The sequence below is a fragment of the Chenopodium quinoa genome, unplaced genomic scaffold (genome assembly GCF_001683475.1).
Source record: "Chenopodium quinoa cultivar QQ74 unplaced genomic scaffold, ASM168347v1, whole genome shotgun sequence".
Classification (NCBI taxonomy): Eukaryota; Viridiplantae; Streptophyta; class Magnoliopsida; order Caryophyllales; family Amaranthaceae; genus Chenopodium; species Chenopodium quinoa.
Genome location: NW_018743218.1, coordinates 3,611,509 through 3,631,272, shown reverse-complemented (window position 1 = coordinate 3,631,272; position 19,764 = coordinate 3,611,509). Strand labels below are relative to the sequence as shown.

The following is a 19,764-nucleotide window of genomic DNA, read 5'->3' as shown; positions in this document are numbered from 1 at the left end:
TACACACAAGTTTCATACAAGCTTTCATGTAACCTTCACACCATTAAGGGCCTTATGTCCATATCTAATTCATGAGTACCTCCAAGTTAAGCCCTTAACTTGGTAAAGCGGCCAAACTTCTTACTCATATAGGTAGACTTTCAATATAAACATGCTCTTGCAATATGAGCAACCTCCCAAAAGTCTATTAAGAAATAAATTTCAACCTCTTTACATTGCAATACTAAGCACTAATCTTGGGATGTATTAATAAATATAGTGTTTCAAATCACCAAGTAAAGTTGGATCCTCATTGAATTCAAGATCTAGCGTTATACTAGAAGTTGAATTGAGTTTTCTTTATCGGTAATTAATTTTGGGCTTAATTCTCATCCCATCTGAATTTTATACATCGTTAAACATAACTTGACAATACTTTGGCCAAAATTCCGCTAAGTTAAATAAAATTTTGAACCGTATAAAATTCACAATCACCACGACTTCATGTCTCAGCTCATAAAATCACACACATAATAATTTAGTGTCGCATTTGAATGTGCGTGAATACCATTACAAACATGATCATACACTATTGATATTTAATGAAATATATATATCACATTTATTAATGATATAATACATGGAACTAAACCATAAAACATTTACATATCTATAACACATAATTATTTAATTTTAACATCATGTCCATACTTTAAATAAATTATCATGCAAGCCTTATATAATACTCAAAGGAATTAAAAACTTCAAGAAAATAAACCATCTTTATGAAGATAAACCTCCTCCACAAAGAACACCATCTTCATGAAGAATAAAACTCCTCCAAGAAAACAACCCATCTTTATGAAAAATAAATCTCCTCCACAAATAACATCATCTTCATGAAGAATAAACTTTCTCCATGATGAAAATTTAACCATACACTCGGATGTACCATGAGCTTTATACACCCAGTCAAAATACAAAGGTTACTAAAAAGGTGGAAAGAACATTGCACACAAATATAAAGTACATGAGCCCAAAAAAAAAAACAAAACGATTCTCTCCTTGAATTAAGGGATTGATTTTTTATTTATATTCCTTGATTTATGAATTGATTTATTATTTACATTTTATATATTAATCGAATTTTTTTGGTGAATAGAATTACATTTTTTGTTAAGAAAGAGAAATTGAATTTATATAAAGAGAGAAACCATGGTATTTTTGAATTCTGAAGTGATTCAATGTTATAATGGAGTTGATTTTAGTCTTCCAAATAATCTTTTAATAATGTAATTGATTAATTCGTTGTTGAGAGAAAAGATATTTTTTTATAATTTTTATTTTTTTTTCCTGTTTTCGTGCTATTTTCTGAGTTTGAAGATGACGTTCTTCGTATTATGATAAATGTTCTTTTATCAATTATTGGATACATATTCATTTTTTTATTGGAATGGAATATGTTATTTGAGTCTGATCAATATGTTCTTTGTATATGAATTATATGTTCTTTACATTACAAACAATGTACTTTAATGTATGTAGATTAAAAATGTTGTTTGGGTTTCAATAATACAAATCACGATCTTTTAACTTAGATAATATGTTCTTCTATATTAATGTTCATTTGCTTTAACCCTTATATTATTTTAGATATTATGTTCGTTTTTGTAATACCCTGGAAATTTTCTCCTTTTAAAATACTTTTTTTTTTTACTCTAAATAAAACTCATTTTAGGAAATCTCCAAAATATTACCGCCACCGTGATAACGACTAAGGCTATTTTCAAAGTCACACAACGGAAGACTAACTTTCCAAAACTCAATTAAAATAAAGTTTAACAAAACAACTCAAACTTTAAAACCAACTTACATTAAACCAATAACTTGGAAACATTAAAGGCCCTTTTTAAAACCAAACTAAAATATTAAAACAATAATTATATGTTAGTGTTAACAATTACATAAATAATCCATTACAATAAATAATAACAAATAAACATATAACCCTCTTCGCTCAATCCCGTCATGCTTGATATGCTTCCACTATCTGTACTTCTCTTTATTTTAACCTCACTACTCGCCATATAAAATGGGTCATAGTAGTGCCAATCCAAAGGGAGCCAAACACAAACAATAAAGTACGAATCAGCAAAAACTAAGTACATATACACCAATAAGAACAATCACACTTACATGAATATCCTAACAATTAATAAATAAATAAATAAAACATGCTTTCCATACAACGCAACTCAACTTACCTTTGACTCATGACTTGACTTTAATTTATTAATATATAGTTTTGGATAACGCATCGAACGGGTTTCCTTCCTTCAAAATAGCCCATTAAAATATTGAGCTTCCAATTAGAGAGCTACCCCAATTGGCACCTACTATGTCACCTTGTGACGGAATTCCAGCGCATTAATAATAAAAGAAAGTACAGCGTCCTGTACCCCTGTAGAAGCTATGATCAAATATAAAGTCACATAGCTCCCCCCATGTGTTCATACTCAAGGTATATACGTTCCAAGAGTTTTGGTGCATATCCTCTTACACTTTACGTGATTTACCAATTTAACTTGTGATGACTCCAACCAATCAATCAAGAACAAACATAACAACAATCAACACATACTTTCATTTCATTCTTGAATTAATTAGTGAGCACATACTACTTATTTTAATTAAGGTTCCTTGCCTAGTTTTGTGCACAAAATTGCACTTACTACCTTGGTGCATAAAATGCACTAAACTTTCTTGATTCAATCTCAACTATGTGAGTGAGTAATAAACTAACTTCTTGACTCGACCTCAACTTATGTGAGAGAGTATGACTCAACTCCAATAATAAATGGGTGAGAATAATATCATGAATTATGCTCAATAAATATAACTTTAGCTCTTTTAATTTCTATAAACATAAGCCTTGCTTATTAAATACATGCCTTATTGAAAATGAATAATAAATAATATAACATGATTCAATTACTTTCAACTTGTATCAAGCTCATGATAATTATTCCAACATATTCACATGCTTACATATAAGACATGGATAAACAATCAATCATTCCAAGTATCACAACAACAACTTAACATGATACTAATCTCATACTTGTTCCAAATTTAACTTCCTAACATGGTTCTACGCATAATTAACACATCCTACGCGCATACATACCTTAAATCATCTTTCCAACTAGCCACAATGCTAGAAACCAATCAAACTTAAAGTCTCCTACAATACAAAGTACATAACTCAATTAATCCCTTGATTACACAAATTTCCAACAACTTTTAAACACTTTAAAACCTCTCTAATAAGCTGAAATTTTGGTTTAAAACCTTTAAAACTCTTTCTTTAAGTGGGTAATTAAAACCCTAAAGTAAAAACTCATTTATGGTGTTTAAATAAAAATTCCAACATACTTTTTAAGGTTTAAACCCCTCAAATAAATTTGAAAATTCTATTAAAACCAATTAAAACCTTCTCTACTTATGGGTGATTAAACCCTTTTTATAAAAACACAAAAGTAGTGCTTAAAATAAAATTCCAGCAATATCATTTTTAAAATCTCTTTAAAACTCCATAAAAATATAGTTTTTAAGCTTTATTATCACTTACAATCAATGGGTATATAAAACCCCCAAATCAATTGCAAGTTAGAATCCTGAGAGCATGCACAGCAGATAACCATTATGCATGGTTATTGAGAGAGAGAAAGTAGGGAAATAACTAAAAATTGAGGAGAGAGAAAATTTTGGGCCAAAATTCTTGTAACCAGGTTATTGTTGTAACCGATTGTGAAGGGGGGTTATTGAATAATAAGAATACCCACTTTTTGGGTTTAATTTTTGTCCTTGGTGACGTGGTACAAGGAGAATGTGACACCCAATATTTAAAATTTACTCTAAATTTATAACCGTTGTAATTTTTGTAACAACCATAATTTTGAAAATACAATTCTAAAAAAAATACCAACGGCTCTATTTTATTTTCCTCTATAAAATGAGCCCAATATTGAGGTATTTTGAAACATATTTTATGAAAGTGAATATTATTCTATTGTAAATCAAATTGTGTAGAGATGAATATTCCAAAATCCGATAGGAAAAAAAAAATCCATAAAATCTCAAAACTCATCACAACCCCAAAATAATCCAAATTTTCAACCTTACTATTCTAACCTTCCAATTGATCTCAACTCATTAGATACAAATTTTCAACAATTTTCAAATTATGGTTTACAAAATCTCAATTTCTCAAATCTAAGTACTTTCACTTCTTTTCGTTTTCAACCACTATAAAATCCTAATTATTCATATTCTCAAAATGTTATTCCATTTTTTGAGAATATTCAAATCTCTCAAGGTGATTCAGTATTTCCCATGTCCCAATATTTTCCAATGTCACAAGGTGATGGTGCATTTCCGAGTTTCGATTGCTCATACACATCGAACGCATCAGATGACGACAATGAACCTGAAGTTGAAGAAGTCGAAGGAAATGAAAGAGGTCATGAAGGAGGCAATCAAGATGGAAGAACAAAGTTTTAGTCAAAAGCTGAAGAAGTGGTTCTTATGAAGGCTTGGCTTGAGGTTAGTCAAAATAATAAAAACTAACACTAACCAAAAGGGGGATTTTTTTGGAGGAAAATTGAGAAAATGTATAATAATGTTAGACTATACAAACAAATGTGTTTCGAAGAAGGTACTAATGGGGTAACACGAGAAGATTTGTTGAAAATGAGGGGTACAGAGAAACTTAGAAATCGTTGAAGAAGGATTAATTCTTCATGTTCTAAATTTTGTGGTTCACATGCTCATGTTGAATCAAGAAGGAGAAGCGTTCAGAATGATGAAGTTGTTATGAAAGCAGCATATAGTATATATGCTGCTGACAAAGCAAAGACATCATTGATGTGTAAAACCTTTCAAGACAAGCATTTTTGGGACATCCTGATACAACATGATGCGTGGAAACCAAGTGAAGATATTGTTCAAAAATGCAAGCAAAAGACATCCACTCAAGGAAGTGACTCAAAGAGATCACATATCAATGAAGCTGGCTACTACTCATCTTCATCAAACCCAAAAACACCAACCAGTGGTGATATTGGATATTCAAGCTTCCCTTCTAGCAACGAATTTGGAAAAAACAAAGGAAAGAGCAAGATGGCAAACATGTCATTTGAAGCATGGAAGCAATGGTTGGACAATGCCCAGAACATGAACCTTATAAGGCAATCTGAAAATCAAGTGGAACTTACAATGTTGCAACTAGAAAGGGAGAAAGAAGCAAAGACAAATTAATATGGAGTTATTTAAACACCTCGATTCAAAGCAAAACTTATCTTCGGAAGATCATGGACTAAGGAGCAATTTGTTGAAGAAGTTGTTCCCCTCAGACTGATGTATTAGTGTATGGTTGATTATAGTTTTAATGTTGCTTGATTTCAAATAATTTCTTTTTTAATTTTCTGTTTTATGTACTAAGGTTCGATTTTTAGTATGGCAATTTTTAATGTGTTGTTGATTTAGGATGTGAATGAGTGTTATATTGCAATGTCATTATTAATAAAAAAAATAAATTAATTACATGTCCCGTCTTAAAATCATATTATACGCTTGATAATATTATTCAATACATTAAACTTTATATGTTTTAACATATAATTATTATTGATCTAACTAAACCTATCAATTCATGACGTAGGGTTAACTAGGCCATCCACTAATCCTCCCTAGAGCCAAACAAAATTTATAATCACTTAACAAACCTAAATACAAGTATAGAGGTAAGTCAAGGGTCGAACCACTAGGAACAGTTATGTTAAAGTGCTTTCAATGAGCGCCTAAGCTAAGTCGAAGCCGAAGGTGAAAAGGTAACACTATTCAACTACCAAAACAAAGAATCAAACAAATGAAACAATAGGGAATGGGGATCAACAAATAATCATAACAATTGCAACAACTTGGGAAGGTCAAATCAATCAATGGTTGTGAAGACTAATGATAAGAGCTATCAATTGGAATCAAAGAGCTATCTCCTAATAGTTAAGCTAGGTTTCCTCTATGAATAACAAACTAGGAGAATCACAATTCAAACCAATCAACTATTGCAAATCCTAAATCAAGTGGTCATGTCATTAGGATCTACAATGCAATCTAGCATAGTTCTCAAGGCCTAATCAAACTAAGCACATGCAAACTTACATTAATCACTTTAATCTCAACAATCAATCAACATAATTCCCATATTAATCACAATCAATCAATCATACAAGTTTTACCCAAACCCTAGCAAACAAATACTCAAGAATCATCATCTAATCAACAAGCAAGTAAATGAAATCAAGAATCAACAAATATAGAAGAACAACTACACTAATCAAGAATCAATCATTACAACCAAATCAAACAAACATGAAAATAAAGGAAAGCAATAAAATGAGGGTGAAAAAAATATGATTAGTTCCTATACAATTTTTTTTTTTAAAAAAAAAAATTGTAATAAAGTATTTTGAAGTTGAAATTTTGAAAATGAAATTTCAAATCTTGAATTTTTGAAATTTGAAAATGAAAACTTGAAATGTTTTTGGTAGAAAATAATCTTAAATAGAAAAATTATGGAAAAGTCAATATTTTGAAATGATTTGACATAAAATGCGTAGTATAAATTAATTAGTAACTATCTATAACCGTTTTTATAATCAGTTTCTCAGAATTTATTATATTTAAATGTTGTGTTCTTTACCATTATTAGCTATGTTCTTTCCGCTTTAATCTGGGTGTACCATGCGCATGGTACACCCGGGTGTACGAATCAACGATTGCCATGAAGAATAGCGCGCTATATTCTTGAAAAACAAACAAATTTTCTAATCCATTACTGCCTTGCATTAAGTCATTCTTTTACACCAAAGGATTTTTCACAGTTGTCAATTAAAAAGTTTAAGCCAAAGATACTAAATACATATCTTTCGTTATACTAGTACCAAGTATAATAATTGTTTTTCATGAAAAACACAATATTCATAATTCAATTAACATTCATAAATCATTTCAAGTATAAGAATTCCTATACAAATTTTGACACATTTTCTATTGTCATTAAATTTGATATATAAACACTTATACTAATGATTTATCATAAGATCATAACACAAGACGCCATTGTGGAAATAAAATCACAAAATATTTTTCTTGTACGTACATACCCTCTTTATCACCAAGAGAGGTATACAATGTTAACAAATACACATGTTTCTATTATAATATAGAAAACATTAATAAAGTGACAACATCCATAAATGAATAAATAAATTGCATGTCAAAACTAAAGTTGTCATAACTAGAACATCATATGACATAAAAATTAAAGAAAATAAAACAAAAATTTTCCATAATCATTTATCTTTTTCATCATGATAATCAAGAAATAATTCTTTCTCCAAAAGCATGGTCATCATGAAGGGTAAATTCATTTAATAATTCAAACTACACCAAAATCAGTTTTATGTATAAGATTTATTCAAATAACATATATATGACAAAAATTTCATTGCGATCAAATTTGTTTCATATATATACTTATACAATCGATTTTACTTTTAAATCATCACAAGACAACATTATGAATCAACTCATACTTAAAAACCATCTTGTTGATCATACTCCCTTCATACAAAGATGAGTATCTTATAATTTCACAAATATCAAAATTATTAAATAAACATGGTTAACACTTCTCTATTAGCAAAACATGATAATCAAAATAATCATTTGGTTAAACATGTCATAAACATACCATATAAAACAATTATGGAGTAGATAATAAAACATGCATAAAGGCAATTAACCAAGCACGTCACCAAAATCATGACAATCATCATGCATAAAGAACCATGAAAATAAATAAGCAATGCCAAATAACTTACAAAAATTGCAGCATATTCTCCTACTTATACTTGAAAGAAAATTATTAATTATGATAAATTACTAACCAATTCACATGGAAATATTAAGCAACCGCAAACTTACTTCGCTTTGGCATTCCTGTATTAATCTTCAATTAAACATGGGAATATCTACACCATCCATTGCATGTTGATTTTGGGAGTACGAAATACACTAACCAAATGAAACTCCACTAACCTTGTATCCCGTTCCATACTTCAACCCTTCTTTCCTTGTTTAAAGTTGTCAACAAAATAAGATGTTCATCTTACATTGTTCATGACAAAACCAACCACAACAAGAAAGCAATTATTTTTCGACGGAAAAAATCCGTCGGAAACATTCGAAATTCCGTCGGAACACAGCTTTCCGACGGAATTCCGTTAGAATACATTTTGTATGAATTTTGGCATTTTCCGATGGAATTTCCGTCGGAAAGCTATTTTCGATGGAAATTCCGACGAATAAAATTCTGTCGGAGTCAGTTTTGACCAAACCCAGAATTCCGTTGCAAAATTCCGACGGAATATTTCGTCGGAATATAAACCGATTCCGACGGAATATTCCGTCGGAAACGGTATATATTCCTACGATTTATTTCTGTCGTAAAATTGCAAAGTTTCGACGGAATAAAAATTCGTCGGAAGTGGTACTTTTTTCGATGGATTATTCCGTCGGAAATATGGGGAAATCCGTCAAAAAAATATGAGATCAAATTTCGGATTTTACATTTTGTTTGAATAAAAATCATGTGAACCTGTACACCTGCACCTATTTTGTGATTAAAAGAAATTCATTATCGACTTACAAAATTATATTTTAATATAAATTATATATTATTACAAAACATAATCCTAAGTAATTAAATGTGCATACTAAACAAAAGCTATGCTAAACAATCACCAGGGTACCCTGGCCTGCTCCGCCACTACCTGGGTCATCCCAGGGGTCTCAATGCTGAGGGCAAATGGTGGAACATGAGTCGTTGTTGGTGAAACGACTCATCATCTCATCCATACTCTCCTTGTATTTCCTATTCTCCTATCAATTTCAACCATTTTGGCTTCTATTTAGCTTTGCATCTGGACTTTCATTTCACTGCAAAGAGCATGCACCCTATGCTCCATTTGATCCTGCATCTGAGAAACAATTGACGGCGTGTATTTATGTGAAGAACTGGAAACTCGACCCATCCGGTTGCCATAGTACAACTATGCACTTTGGCTAAGTCCCTTCACACGACCCTTTTTCTTGTGCCCACCCACTGTCTCCCAAAATAACTCGTTCGAACTCTTCCGAATCCCTTGACAGCTTGCTTCTTCAACCTTCTTCTAGTAGGTCTCCTACAACATATACATGATATTAAAAAAAATTGTTATAAAAACTTCCAACAACATAAGGTAAAGGTTCATATTCTTCAACATTCAAGCAAAATTAGCCAAAATGTTTCCTATTTTGCCCATTTTCTACATTTATAATCAAATGAACTCATTCTTTCTCCTAACATGTCAAAATTACATAGTTTAAGGTGGCTATGGCTTGAAATCACATGAAAAGAAAACTTAACACATTTTAGGACACATATTCATCCAAATTCAACCAAATAAGGCCAATATGGGTTCTACTTTGCCCATATTCTACATGTATAATCAAATGAACTCATTCTTTCTTCTAACATGTCAGTATTACATATTTTAAGGTGCTATGTCTTGAAATCACATGAAAAGAGCACTTAACACATTTTAGGACACATATTCATCCAAATTCAACCAAATAAGGCCTATATGGCTTCTACTTTGCCCATTACCTACATGTATAATCAAATGAACTCATTCTTTCTCCTAACATGCCAACATTATAGAGTTTAAGGTGGCTATGGCTTGAAATCACATGAAAAGAGCACTTAACACATTTTAAGAAGCATTTTCATCCAAATTCAACCAAATAAGGCCTATATGGCTTCTACTTTGCCCATTTTCTACATTTTTTATCAAATGAACTCATTCTTTCTCCTAACATGTCAATATTACATAGTTTAAGGTGGCTTTGGCTTGAAATCACATGAAAGAAGCCGCTGAGAGTATTCTCACAGCCTACAAGGCTGCTCAGGTTTAATTAATTTTTTCCTTTTTTTTGTTTGGTAGATCTGTTAATTAGGGTTTGGATTTGGTTTTTGTTTGTGATTTTTGCGTTGATTTGCTATGATATTTGCATTTTGCTGGAATCATTGAGGAATATTCAAGAATTTGATAAGCTCTTTATGAGTTTCTACTTCAAGAGCAACTCATCTTCTGTGAGTGGCTCTTGTTTTACCATCTTTATAGGCTCCTGGTGCTTCTGTTGTTGATTACAGGAGTTATTATCGCATTCCTCTTGGACATCTGCAGTGTAAAATGTGAAGGATTAGTATCTATTTCTTTTTCGTTAAAACATATAAATTAGTTTTGAAAATCTGTTTTTCTTGATCAGATATTAGGAAGATAATATTTGATGAACTATAGGATGTTTGATAAGCTTGTTTGTTTCTTTCTTTAACCAAGAGCATTGATGGTTGTTCTTGCAATTGTGGTTTAAATGGTGTTTGAACATGGTAATATATATGTGTAAGAATCAAATGGAAAAAAGAATATGGACAGGAAATGAATAGATTTGTTTGGATCAGAAACTCGTAGAGGATACATATCCTCTAGTCTCTGATGGTATATTCTTTTATTGGGGAATTGGAGTCTTTTTTTAAGAATTGCTCTTGAAAATTTTAGGCATGTAATTGCTTACCTTTTTCTGTTATCTGATGCATGATTTGTACTTCACCAGGTATTAATTTTTCCCTTTGATCTTCAATAACTGTTGATACTTTATTATCATCCTGAAACATGCAGGGTAGAGGACATGTTAGTTAAATGGTAGAAGTGTCTTTAGAAATTTATTTCTAGAACTCGAGTATGCTAGTTTGCGTTATTGCGAGCTCTATCATTCCTGATCTTACCTTGTCAGCTGGAGTTAGTGTAGTAACCTTCTTCAGCCTTTGTGAAGATTTATCTCTGATTGTATGATTTTTGGTGCCTGCCTGTTCAATATCTACATTTTGTCGGGATTCCTCATATACAGGTGGCTTGCTCGTATCATGATTTCCTGGTATGCTTTCATTTGCCTCTGCTTCTGTCCTTAAAACGTTGATCTTGTCAAGCTTGTTTTGCTTCAGTCTGTATGATGTTGGTCTGTGATGTTGGTATGCTTTTATTGGCTGTTTTGGCATGTTGAAAGCCTATTAGCTCAATTGGTCGAGCACCGTGTAATCACGGGATGTAGGTTCGAATCCTACATGGACTTTTTTAATACTTATTTTTATATTTATTGACCTCTGGGTAAATTGTGTCAAATTGATATAATTACCCGAAGTTCATATGTAGTTACCTTATTTTCGATATAATGACCTTAGAATTATGGAAATGCTTTAAATTTTGTTTCAGTCACCTTATTTTTATATATAGTGATCTTTATTTTTGTATATAGTGACCTTTATGTAAATGGTGTCAAAAACTCAGTCGATATAGTTACTTTATTTTTGTATATAGTGACCTTTATGTAAATGCTGTAAAAATTGTTATAGTTATCCTATTTTTGTATATAGTGACCTCTATGTAAATATGGTCAAAATTGAAATAGTTACCCTATTTTTGTATATAGTGACCTTAATGTAAATATTGTAAAAATTGATATAGCTACCCTATTTTTGTATATAGTTACGTTATTTTTATATAAAGTGACTCTATGTAAATATCGTCAATTTAGATGAAGTTACCTTATTTTAAGCATGTAGTGACCTTTTAAACGGTTGAATTGATTATATGTAAGGTTGGAATGATCTTAGGGATTTAGAACCGTCTGATCTTTTGTGCTAGTAATGAATGGCTAAAATTGCTTGTTTTTAGTTTTCACCATAAGCTCTGTTTTTAGCGGAACCTTCTCGTATATATATATATATTAAGATCATGTGAGAACCTTGGTCTATAATAGGAACTAGGAACTACTTTGAGCCTTTAATTCATTTGATCCAATGGCTGGGATGTTGTCCGCCTTTTTGCTTGAGTAATGGCATTTTGGTAAATCATAATGTATCGAGAGTTTTTTTTTTCTCTCTCTCTTATGAATTTTCTTTTTTGGCGATTTTTTACAGCGATTTCATTTCTTCGACATTGCGCATCAAATTTTTTAAATTGGTTTATTTAAGTTCTTCGATTTGTTGTTTTCGGCTGTTTCTGGAGAGGCAAGTGTTTTGATTGTAATTAACATTGCTTTCTTTGATTTAATTCATTTATGAATCCAATTTATGCGATTTTGATTGCGAAATTAGGGTTTTCCGAATAATTTGTTTGAGTATATTTGTGACTCCAGTTGAAATATTAGGGCATTTACAATTATATGTTTCCGCATTTGCTATTTTGCTGTTGAATTTCGATTCCTATTCGTCGAATCTTCATTCTCCATATCCAGTTCTTCAATGATTTTCATCAAACGCTCAACTATTTACTCGTATTGCCTGAACTTTGATCCAAATCGTTGATTTTGCTGTTTAATTTTTGAATCTATGTAAATTGCTGAACTTACTGTTTTTTTTTTTAATTATTTTATTGAAAATTTTAATTTCAATTGTTGTAATTAGGGTTTGCAGTCGAATTTGTATAGTAATATAGTTTATTTTAATGTAACTATTGTTTTTGTTTGATTTTCATGTTTTATTGCTTGTTATTTTTTATGCTTTCTAATTATTTGTCATGTTCCAAATCTTAGGCATTGCATTCGAGTATATATCCTAAGTTTAAGGTTTTCATACTACCTGGTTTGAATCTTTCCATCATGTGTAAGTATATTTGTTATATGGGATGTATGATTTGCAAGTATGTTTACTCTACTTTATTTGGGAAATCGTTACATTCTTTGTTTCTGAGTTTGCTACATCCTGTAATTGACATATTAGATTGTCTTCTGTCATGTACCTGAGATGCACTTGTGCTAATGTTTGAGTATCTGTAATGGATGCTGTGATTTATCCACTCCATGGGTCATTGCCCTCGGAGTTACAGGTTCATGTTTTTAGCCCTCCTCCGAGTAATTGTAGGAGATTTATTGTTGCAACTAATATTGCTAAAACTTCTTTGATTGTTGATGGGGTTTTGTATGTTATAGATTCTGGTTATGTTAAGCAAAGACAGTATAATCCTCAAACTGGGATGTATTCATTAGATACTGTACATATTAGTAGAGTGCAGGCTATATTAGAAATGTTATAGGTTATATTCATCTGTTGTGTATAAAGATGATTTTATGGAGGTCACGGTGTCTGAGATACAGAGAACCTCACTTGCAGGGAGTGTCCTGTATCTGAAGTCCTTGGACCTCCCTGGCATTGATATTCTTTAGTTTGATTTTCTAGATCCACCTTCTTATGCGTCTTTAGGTGATGCGTTTAGGCAGTTGTATCTCATTGATGCAATAGATAAGAATTGAGCAATAACGAGTGTTGGGAGAACCATGGCTGAGCTTCTGTTGGAGCCTTCTTTGTCTAGGACTCTAATAGCGGCCAATGATAATGGAAGTTTGTCACAGGCTTTGACAATTGCTGCCATGTTATCAGCTGAAACTTCTTTGCTTCTTAGTTTTGTAATTAAGGCTTTTCTTATTTACTTTTGAGTATTTTTTTTTATTTTTTTTCAAGTATTTTATTTACTTTTGTGATTTTTCAGTATAAAGAAAATAAAAACGATCGATTGTGTCAACTAATTATTCTTACTCTATAATAGCCTACTAGCTCAGTAGGTAGAACATTGTGCAAGTGCACAAAAGATGTGGGTTCCAATCCAACGTAGGTTCTTCTAACGCCTCAAACCATTGTAATGCATTTACTTTAAGGATATTTTTATTTACTTTTTAGCATTTTTTATTTACTTTTTAGCATTTTTTATTTACTTTAGACATAATTTGTTCCACTTTTGATTTCTTTTCAAGCTATTTTGAGGTAGAAATAGAGTTGAGGTTGGGTCCTCAGCCAATCTTGAAAAAAGACTACAACATTTTTGAAGTTTTTCAATTTAATGAAAAGTCGAGGCCTCCAAACCCAATTCATTGTTTGTATATTTTAGAGCTAATTTGATTTACTTTTTAGTTATTTTGATATACTTTTGAGATGTTTTGAATTACTTTTGATGTTTTGTATTTACTTTTAGAGAGAACCTATGTAGGAAACGAACCTACATCTCTATACATCCACATAGTGCTCTACCACTTGAGATAATAGATTTACTTTAGAGTAATACTTTTGTATTTACTTTAAACAATTGATATAGGAATCTACATTTTCCAACCTTATTCATCTTTTGTATTTTTAAACCCAATGTAAACCAAGATAAGCTACTAACAGCCACACTAATGTGAGAGTTCCCTGCCTTTGCTTTATTGCACAACATGAGACTTGGGTGAGCAAAGCATAGCAGCATCACATAACTTCAAAACAGAACTTTCAACCAGCACATAGGAACTAAAACTTTTCCAGTATCCAATCCCTTCATATATCTCATCTTTAACCACCCTGACGCGCTGCTCTTTGTCTTTAATCCATCCAACTCTTTCTTGTTCCCACATTATTCTTTCTACAATCAGTGTGCTCAGCCCAACAAAAACTTCCATTCCGCTTTCATCAGTAGATTTAAACCACACCACCCCTCTATCATTATTTCTCTTTTCTTACACATCTTCCTGACCTGAAATTTTCACTGTTACTGTTGGAACTACCACATCAACTGTTACTTTCTTTCCCTGACTGTAACTCCTCTCAGCAGCAAATATCCGCTCCCATCGTTGTTCAAGTGTCATTTTATAGAACACGTTTGCTTTGATCTGATCCTTCCTTTTCCCATCTTTGATGAACATAAAAGGGCAGTACCACTTACCAACTACCACAGACTCTGAACTTTCTTGAGATGGCAAAAAATTGAAGTCTGGAAGATTAGCTCTAAGAGAAGAATCTATACCTCGAGCCTCTCGAATATATAATTTTTTTGGAGATTTGGGTTTCATTTGACTACCTAGTGTACGTAATAACTCAGGAGGGTATGCATCAGGTGCGATGGATTCAGCTACAAGCATGCAGCAATCAGTTTTAAAGAATTCGAACTGTCCATATACGTCATCTATATCAAAGGGCCTTGGACAAACATCTGTGATGTTTGTTAAGCAAAAGCAACGGCCTTTCAGTGTTGAGCTTGTATATGCTTCCCTGTTACCAAGATACAAAATGTGACGACACTGATTGTAATTATTATAAAAACAGCTACATTTCAACTATACCATACACGAGGCAGTAAATAATCCCATTTTAACTTTCTAATCTGATAAGGGCAAACACAAGCTATATTTTTTTATTGCTCATATTATAAATCATAGGTTCAGTTTTTTTATTTACTTAAGAATGTAATTAGTTTACTTTTATTTGGTTTTTATCTACGTCTGAAATTGATAAAATAATACTCATAAAAGACATTATTAGTTCAATAAAGCTGAGTACAACCTTTATTCGAGCATATAACGCTTGATTTCTTTGATTAGGATTGAACAATTCAATTATTGGATATAGAAATCGCCCCAACTCAATTATTGGGAAGATCTAGCAACTAAGTGTGCTAAAGTATTACCCACTCTCTTAACGTGACTACATCGAAAATCATCAAACAAAGACATCGAATGAATAACACGACCAGTGAAAAGAAACAAATAGCTAAGCCCTGACATTTTCCCCTTAATTTTCTCAATAATAGTGAGAGCATCATTCTCCATCCACATCCTGCTATAGCCAAAACTCCATGAAATCTCAACCCCATAACAGAAAGCAGCAGCCTCAGCAACATTTGGTTCCCACCCGCCAGTTCTTCTCCTTATTGTAGTGTTTAAAACCTTGCATTTGAGTCCCACACAACCACCCCCAGACCCACTTCCTTCCCATTCATGATTACAACATCCACATTATTCCTCAGCACATGTTAGAACTTAAAACCTTTCAGGACAAAAAGGTCTTATATTTAGCATTTGACTGAACATTTATATAAAAAAAAATAGGACATTATTATTTACTTTTGAATCCAATTGATTTACTATTAATAAACTTTTATTTACTTAAAGATGATAAGATATCAATAATATAATGTAGGTAGAGTTTAGGCAGTTTCAGGAACCCCATCTTTCATGGGTTCCTGCGTTGACACAACACTCATTTTTCTTTTGCCAAACATAATTCAACTGAATGTTTCTCGTTGTTGTCTGTTGTACTTTAAATCAGAATTTGTTGCATGCTTTTTATAGAGAGATGAGAAGCCTCAACCATGTTCCCACTCCTCCCATGATCTCACGTACACCTTAACTTTGGGAGTCAAAGTGAAAGTTGAGGGAATGAGGAATATGGTCTCCCTGACTTTTCTCTCAAGCATTCAACGACTTCCTTAAAATTAGGTAACAACTTTTACTTAGTCTAATAATCAGTTAAAGATATTTATTAAAGGTACTTATTATTTAAAAAGATAAAACTTTAAATAATTATTTAATTTAAAAATAACAAACTTATCGTTTAATTAAACAATTATTAATCTTTTATTTATTTACAGAAAATATATCTCTTTAAAAACTGATTTTATTTTATCCTTTAATTAAGGAATAAAAACTGATTTAAAGTCTTACGTTAAAAACATTTTCTGATTAAAACAATAAGTTCCTTACTGAACACTAAGTTCCTCACTGAGTTCCTTTCTCCACATAAAAGCTCTAGTGCTTACAGTGAATACTAAGGGTTGGAATTTGTCTTTTTCATCTTGAGAGCTTGCATACGAATATCGAAGCTTCCAATTTCGTTGCTCCTACTCTGGAACAAATATTTTATCGCCTGAATCTTTTCATTCTACCAAAGACTATCAAACACCATTAGTCAAAGCTTGTTTGTTTGTCATCTATCAAAATACCAAGAGGTTCAACAATATTCCCCCTTTTTGATGATGACAAACAAGACAAACTCGGTGAACAAAATAATCATTCAGGCACTCAAAATAATAGACTGAAAATATAAAATTAAACAAAAATAAAGTTAAACAAAAAAAAAAAATATGTATGATTCAAGAAAATGTGAATTGAATGAAAAATACCTTTACCTTAAAACCAGTTTGACTTGGCCTTGGCTGAGTTTGTCCTCCTCTACCCCCTTTTGGCATTATCAAAATAAAAGAAAGAACAACTTGATCATAAGAGATTCTCACAAGAATTTACACAAACTAAATTTATTCGTTCGCAAACTCACCCAACTTCACAAAAATATGAGCGAAAACAACTCGACAAATTTGAGTAAACAACACAAAATTCATATCGCCATTTTTCGTCGCCAAGCAACATTAAAGTTTTAGCTGAAAATTACATTTAAACTTAAGAAATTTCAAGGTTAAGTATATTCTACTTATACCTGTTTTGAACCTTAACTTTGCATCTCGAACGAAAAAATTCAGAGTTGCAGAAGAAATTTGACCTGAATTCACCAAATTAAACAAGAAAAGTTCAAATTTCCAGCAAGATCTTGACGAATTTGAAGCAAATTCATCAAGATCTAGACGAATTTGCAGCAAATTATACCCAATTTGGTAGAGAAAGCTCGGTGTAATGGAGGAGAGAGAAAATGGTTGAGGAGAGAGAAAGTGCAATTGATTTTTGGGAAATGAATTGAATATGCGTGATTCAATCTGGGCCGTTAATTGCGTGCCTATTTGTGTTAGATGTGACGGTCCACATTAGTTCTTAGTTCCTATTATTCGGCTAGTTCTCACCGTAATTCGGTATATACATATATATATATGTACATGTACATGTACATATATATATATATATATGTATATATATATATATATATATATATGTATATATGTATATGTATACATATACATATATATATATATATATATATATATATATATATATATATTAATTCTTGATCTATAACCCCAGGTGTACCAGGCCAGACAAAAACGACATCCGCTTCTTCCTAAAACGCAAGAACCAAACAAGCTAAAAAAAAAGCGGAAATAACATCATGTTAGTAAATAATGACCATGCATATTCTAAAGAAGATCAAGTTAAGATAAAAAGAACGCGAAATCTTTTTAAGCATAAATCTTTAATTACGGGAAAAGAACTACCCATGACTCACATTAACTGATAAAATCTTTACAAAAATTATCATTTTCCAAACAGTTTCGTTCTCTCTCCAAAATAAAGTTTCTCATAATTATTTTTATTCTCTAAAATTATTTCACCCAAAAAATAATTTAAGATTCATTTTTAAATTTCAAAATTCAAATTTTAAAATTTCCTTTTCCAAATTTTTTATTTCGTTCATAGTTATAATATTCGTCTTAGGTCTGGTATATGTATTTCATGTGATGATATTCTATATGTAATTTAATTATGTTCTTTATTAGAAAACATGATGTACTTTATAGTTGTTTGTGATGTACAATCAATTATTAAAATGGTATTCTTTCCTTATGTCCATAATTATATCATATAATGATTTTTATTAGATATTTTGATAGATTATTTTAAATGTGCATGTTCTTTGATTGTAATTGCAATGTACTTTTATTGTCACAAAATGTTCATTGCTATTGAGAAATTTTCTTTGAAATTTGTTTTTGGATCGTGGTAGGTATATCGTATATACTACATATATAAGTTATGTTCATTACATAATATTATCATGCTCTTTAATAATATTACAGATCGATGTTCTTTAGATTTGAAAAACAATCATCAATCTAGAAGAGACCCAAAAAGAATATCGTCATCAACCCTTCATGTCCCGATTTCAAAAAAAATATACATAGTTAATGATATAATTAATATTAAAAAAATATAGAATTAATAAACGATATAGTATTTAAAGTTAATATTATAATAATTCAATGAACATACAGGATAAATCAAAGAACACCGAAGCTAAAACACATATCAGACTTATAAATTGAAAAAAACTTAGAATAACATAAGGGATAAAACAAAAGAACATAAGGGATAAAAATAAAGAACATTCATATTGTTTAGGGTAACAATACCCCGGTCCACGTGGACCAATTTCATGCTAACACGTGTCAACCTCAAAGAGGTTCTAATAGAACCAATCCTCTGACGACACGTGGCAGTCCAAGTCGTGAAAGGGGAGTTGATCCTCAAACCCTATAAATAGGGAGAGATCCCCATTTATTGCACATTCATAAATATTCTCGCAAACCAGAGCAATATTAATTGCAAATACTCTCTCTCGGAATCCGAGAGAAACTATTTACATTCCGCACTTTTAACTTCGTCCGTATGCCTACTAACTTGATCGTTGGAGGCGGAACTCCACCCAACCGGAGTTTTCGTGGTTTTGTAGGTACAGACGGTCGACATCCATTCTCGGAATTGTAACTCTCCCGAGTGACTCCAAAAACCCTGAAACATTTGGCGTCGTCTGTGGGGAGAGTACTTCTAAGATGGCTTCGCATGAGTCTGTACCGCTTGCTAATGAGAAATGGCCTTTGGCCGGAGTAGTGGTCTATACAGACCAAGATAGTGGTGACGACTTCGATGTTGACACCTATGTGGCCCTAGATGGGTCACTTAGAACAAGACGCACCTGTTCCAAGGAAACAAGGGAACGGGGCGAAGACAAAGCTGGTCTAAGCAACCCAACCGTCAAGCCAGCTTGATAACCCTAGGCGGTGGAGGGTGCTTCCTCTGTTACAAGAGACGAACTCA

General features: G+C 31.7%; 1 pseudogene; it reads right to left on the bottom strand.

The window, feature by feature from the left end:
* Window positions 1-14,131: 14,131 nt before the first annotated feature.
* Window positions 14,132-17,774, bottom strand: LOC110734752 (annotated as a pseudogene).
* Window positions 17,775-19,764: the final 1,990 nt, after the last annotated feature.